Source organism: Ischnura elegans, chromosome 6, assembly GCF_921293095.1.
Source record: "Ischnura elegans chromosome 6, ioIscEleg1.1, whole genome shotgun sequence".
NCBI lineage: Eukaryota > Metazoa > Arthropoda > Insecta > Odonata > Coenagrionidae > Ischnura > Ischnura elegans.
In genome coordinates, this window is record NC_060251.1 from 67,998,585 (window position 1) to 68,005,143 (window position 6,559).

The following is a 6,559-nucleotide window of genomic DNA, read 5'->3' on the forward strand; positions in this document are numbered from 1 at the left end:
TTTTACTGCGCCACAAACGCGAGCATCTTAGTTCGAGGTGAAGGCTTTGGCCGAGACAGTACATGGGTACTCTCCAGTAGCGGATACAGAGAAAACTCAAGGGGAAGGGCGCAAAAGATATCTTGAGTTACCTTAACTTTTATCGTAATAAAAAATAATCAAGTCATTTGCAGAGCTTCAGAAAATTTTAATGAGTGATTATACACACATTCAAGACAAGAAATATGAGGGTTCTAGGTGAACCCTCTTAAGGATACAACACATCGGGGCCGGGACCCAAGCCCGTGGCTTGATTCGCCCGATCACCCGGGGAGGGGCTGGAGAGGTTGGAAAAGGGATAGAGGCGCCACCGCGATGGGAGCCCGCCGACGCCTCTGGGAGGGGATAGGAGCGGAAGGGAGGGGACGGGGAAAAACACCTTAACGCTATAGAAGCGAAAAGGGCCCACAAAATAGCGAAACCTAGCATATGCAATTAATTTTCTACCAATCCTAGTGGATTTCTCTATGAGGAAGAAAAATCCATCGATCGAATCGGTAGATACACATTCAAGACAATGCCCTCTTATGATATTAAAAAGTTACAATTGTGGTTATTCTATGTTTGGCAATACGGGTGGCCCAGCGAAGGGGGGGGGGGGGGCTGGGGGGCGTGCCCCCATCTGTATCAGCAACTGGTACTTTCTTGCATTTATTAGGGTACGTTGATTAGTATCTTGAGGTGAAGATCATTAATAATTAAATGCGAAATTTTTAGCAAACGTTTCAGTTTATTTATATGCTAAATCAGGGCTATGAACGGGTATGATTACATTAATTTGATACATAAAGGTTATTATAATGTTTTTTTTGCCATTATGAAGTGAAAACGAAAAATAATTCGATTAGTGGAGAGTGAGTAGTGAGGGAAGAGGTGGGGTCCAAATATCGCCATAATCCCTCACATAGTAAATGGACGCCCCTATCAATGCGGACGGAATTTTGGGACAATGTGTTTTGAACGGGGCAATGGACTCTGGACATCTTCTCGGATTCATGAATTTAAATCTACCTACGAGTAGAGATAGGTATTCATTTCTCTTATAATGTCCTTTCGGGAGTGGTGGCTACGTGTTTTCAGCTGCTTATCCGCATGTGTACAGCAATACCTCCGTAGGCCCGACACTCACGTTAGGGGGTATCAATTAATAACGTGAGGTGTTTAGAGCGTAGGGGGTCAAGCCGATTCTCACCCAATCTCATTTGAGGGCGAAGGGGGGTCCTGGCAAGTATCACGTAATTTTCTTCCGCAAGAAGCTGTGTAAAATGTGATTCCAGAATACGATCTTAGTAATCTTAAATACCAGTCCTTACTAATCTTTAATAAAAAAATTTAAAACATTGTTTTTATTTGTTGAATTCAACTCAATGAAGCATAGATTAACGTATTTACACTGAAAATACGAATTCTGAACAATCTCACGTGAGATTAGTGGGAGGGGGCCCTGGCAAGTATCACGTAATTTTATTTCCACAGTGTAAAATGTGATTCCAGACTACGATCTTAGTAATCTTAAAAACCAGTCTTAACTAATGTTTAATAAAAATAATTAAACAAATTGTTTTTATCTATTAAATCCAACTCAGTGATGCATAGATTAACGTATTTACACTGAAAATACGTATACTGAACAATCTCACGTGAGATGAGAGGGAAGAGTGTCGAGCCAAATCTCACGATAACTCACTAAAAGGGTCCAAAAATCGCCGAAATCACCTCACGCAATTGATGGACACCCCTTACGGTATACCTGTCTGGTAAATATTTACAGGAAAGGTATGCCTGTGCAGGCTAGAGTAAAAATACGCTGCGTTAAACCGGGAGATTTTAACTCATTATCAGTGAAGAGATGGCGAGCAAACAAGAATGCGATGCGATCGCTTCATTCGGTTTTTTAATGGCATTAAGTGTAAAAAGAAGCGAAAACGAATTACCTTGAGTAAAGGTCAGATTACAAAGAGAAAAAAATACACTAATACAATTTTCCAAAAGAGTTTAGTTCACATCTCGCAAGTTTCCGTAATAATATGCGGACGAATGCAGAAGTCTACTTCAAACTACTAAACGGTTGTAACTTGTTACTTGTCTAATAAAAAAGAAGAGAAAACAGTGGTGAGAACTATTTTTTATTCGTCCGTTTTTGGGCTGACAAGATTATTAAAAATTCAATTGTACTATGTTAGCGTAGTCACTTGTAAAAAGTATTTTACCCTCAACTAGAAAGACGACCAAAGCCGTTTTCTTAAACTGACAAAACTAACCTAAAAACTGTAAAGGCGTTCCGTAGTGATTCACACACAACGCTAAGGCCCACAGGCCTGAACAGGTAGAAATAATTGCATTTAGATTCTTCTCTAGTCGCCTGTGCAAGTTATTGGGCAAGCGCAGTTTGACCTGAAGCTGCTGGCACACACGCTCCGGTTTACCTGTCAATTACAAAGCTTTATTGGCAGGTGGCCTTCATGAGTATTTGGTAAGTTTTGTCTTTGCATGAATGTGTAAGAATAATTTGGTCGTATGCGTAATACTTTTATGCCTGTGGGGTGTGCATGTGGGAATCCTCTATCATACTGGTGACTGATCACCCCCTGCCAAGCACCCTAGATGTGGCTCGCAGGGTTTTATGCAGATGTAGACGTACAGGTGACCTGTACTTGGAAACTTCACTGGTATACGGGAACATGTGTGACGGGCGTTACGAAAAGCTATAATTGAGAAACATTCTTCTCTCATGGAGGAGTATCGAGAGGAAATTACTTACTTTTTTTTTAATTCACGCGTTTATCTTATACATTCGTATTTTCTCTGTAACGGTCACGTTTTGTATTTATTTGGGTGCTGGTTATTGGGTATGGTATGGTATGTGGAGGAAGTAACCGACAGCTGAGGTTATTTGCGCCTTGAGGAGGGATAGGTAAGGAAGGGTGGAAAGAAACCCGGCGTCGGCATTAGCCTGCTCTTAGCGAAAGGCGATAAGTGGACCACGACTTAACGTCTCATCCAACGGACGGAGTGTTGCGCTAGAATTGTCCTCCACACAACTTTCAAGCAGAGATCCGGCAGTCTATGAAAATTCTCTGCCACGGTCGGGATTTGAACCCGTGCCCCCCGAATGGGAAGCCAAGACTCTAGTCACCACACTGACCCAGAAATCAATCTAAGAACAAGTGTTAAATCGATTTCTATAATTATCGAAAAATTTAATCGAATGATAAATGCAATAAAGTTGAATTTTACATGGATAACTGACTATAGCGGCCAATTTTCTCTTATTTTAGGTCATATCAAACTTCATATTTGTTTTCCTTATTTTACTCGTGAGTGGTCAATATGGGATGATTAGGTCCATGTAATTTTAGACGGCCCGCCGAACTTTCCTGCTGAGCTCGGGAAATCCCATTCTCCTCGGCGGCGTGCTTATCTCTCGTTTGCACAACTTCGTATCCCGGAAGTGTTTTCCAGCTAGAGACACACACAGGTTTTAACCTCAATCGTCCTTAGGGTGGCAACGGCTTAAATGTTCTGGCGTCAATTTTTTATCGGTGAGAGGAGAAAAAATGAACAACCGTAGCTAAGGATACGGCAGAGAATCGGCTCAATTCATTCCCATAATAGACTGATTTCTTTTGCCACTTCGGTCGCCTTTTAATCGGTTTTCAAAAACGTCCACGGCGCGGTGATGAGTGCCATGCAATCCACTTTTTTTCCAATATTTTCCATAACAATGTTGATCACTGCGAGGAATAGCATTGAAAAAAATTAATAGATGAAATCATCATGTGCGTGGTTTTCGGTTGATTATACCTCTATTATACCTCATTCCCCCGTGAAACTCGCAATGCGATCCACTTTTTATTTTTTTAAAGGATAGAGAACCATTCACTGCATACAGTTGCCATTTTTTAGTGGCCAGGTGATTTCCAATACTTTGCTGTTTGATGTTTGCCATTGCGAGGAATAGCCTTGAGAAGAGTAATCAATTTCGATAGATCACATTATGATGCGTATAAATATCGGTTCATACCCATAATTGTACCTTATTTCCCTGTTAAACTCGGATCAATTTGTCCGTCAGCGACAAGAGTGGCAACATTTGTAAAACCATTTAAATACGCGTAGCATGACAACACATTTAGTATTCGTGGTCCCAGCGATGGCAAAATCTGTAGACGATTTTGGGATTGGATGAGTCATATTTTTTAAATAAATATCGGTAGTCACGGGTGGAAGGGTGGCACTGAAAGGCTGTGTATGATGTCCATTGCATTCTTTGAAACTCGTTGCATGCCTTCAATCAGGGCAAAATTTAGAGTTGACAGGGCCCTAGCCTATTTAATGGGTCTATGGGGTATGGGGCTCTTTATCAGTCCAGATATTTAATATAATTGCCAATTTAATATCCCTAAGAAACGAAGGAATATGAGTGGATTTTTTTTTTATTTTTGGAGGTAAGTACTCATAATGGTTGATGGGGTACACAATATCGTAGTGGCAAAGGGTTACATGTGAATCACTGATGAGCATATGCATATACATTCAGCGATTTACATGTATCTCTTTGTTACAACAGTATTGTGTACCCCACTAACCATTATCTGCAATTGTCTAAAAAAAACTGTACTTTAACCCTTGGCTTCTATGGTCCTTAAATATCATTTTCAGATACCTTGAGAGCTAAGCTGAAGTGCAATAATAAGTATTTAAAGTGTGTGTGTAGTATAAAAAATAGAGTAGTAAATATTTTTAACTTAAAATAGTTAATATTAAAGTTCAGAAAATAAAAACAGAATTTCTTCGTTGAAACTTTCGCGGCTCATTGCAGCTATTGATGTTGTTTTTCGGGTTTTTCCCATGCAATTATTGGGTTTGTTTCTACTTTCATGCATTTTGTTTAACCATTCCTAAATGGTGACTGTGAAACGCCACGCGGCAAATAGCGTTCCACAATGTGACGCGACGGACGGGAGTTAACCCTCATAAATACCCTCTATGACAAAAATATCCTTATTCCCTGAGAAAAGTGACCGAGAACGACTGCGATACGTCGGCCGACAAACCCAAAGGTACGCGGGGCGCACACGAAAATTAACAGCTGCAGCAACACGAACAGAAGTTGTTAAATTAGCAAACTCATACGCTTATTATTTTATATCTTGCAAATTCTGTTTCTCGGTAATGCGATCACTTGGCACAGTAGGGCTTACTGTCGGCGTCAGAATGATATGCTGCGGTACTTAGCAAATTTATATCTCGGCTTGTACGCATGCTAAAATAATGAGTAATTCGTCATTTTCAGTAATGCGAACACTTGGCACAGTAGGGCTTACTGTCGGCGTCAGAATGATATGCTGCGGTACTTCGTAAATTTATATCTGGGCTTGTACGCATGCTAAAATAATGAGTAATACGTCATTTTAAAGAAAATTATATTCTTAATTCTGATGTACTTATTGTTGTATGAAAAAATTAAAAATGTAGACACACAATAGTGCAATAAGTGACTTCGCGCACCGTAAAATTAGCCGTTTTGTCAACTTCATGAACTTTGTAACTCAACCTAGGGAAAACTACTGCGTCTACAGCATCCATCTTCGTCAATAAGTTGCAAACGTTTATGTAGATCAAGAAAATGGCATTTTCGTATTTTTGAACGCATTTATTTAAACATTATCTAGTCCTACAGTTTACCCCGAAAAAGGAAAAATATAGTAGAGTAATTCTTCGAAAAGACGGACTAAATATTGGATGATCAGAATGGGACGCTCCGGGCGTGCGGCATTGGGACAAATATTGCCGTAGCATACTCAAGCATCATTCAAACGAACAATTTGTTGAGGGCCTCTACGAAAAAAGGGGAAAAGTTTTCTATAGCCTGCATAACTTATGGGTAAATCCTGCATTGCCTTCAGTGAATTTAAATGCCTCCATCTACACGCCGAATTATTTTATCTGCATTGTCTTGGGCGTTGTCCCTTCTATCATGAATTGCTGAGTAAACCAAAACTTCGATGGATGACCAGGCCCTGCATCAAGATCCATATCAACATAATACCCAGCGAGCCACTTCTAGGGTGTTTGGCAGGGGTTGATCAATTACCAGCATGTAAGAGGATTCCCAGATGCACAATACACGGTCATAAAAATGTTACGCATGCTAACAAATTATACTTCCACATCCAAGCTAATGAAAATATTCCAGCTTAATAAAACCACTTGTCTGTTTCCTCACGCATTTATTTACACCGACCATGGTTTCGGCAACTTGTGCCATTATCAAGGTACAAGGCACAAGTTGCCGAAACCAGGGTCGGTGTAAATAAAAGTGTGTGGAAACAGACAAGTGGTTTTAATAAGCTGAATATCAAAGATTTCCACCTTATCACGCCGGACACTATATATTTTATTGAAAATATTCCATCTGCTCATGAAAGAAATCTGCCAATAAGGCTTCATTGTTTTTGTGAGTTGAGAAAATTCGAAATGATTATATGTTACGGATTATGCGATGGGAATGATCGCC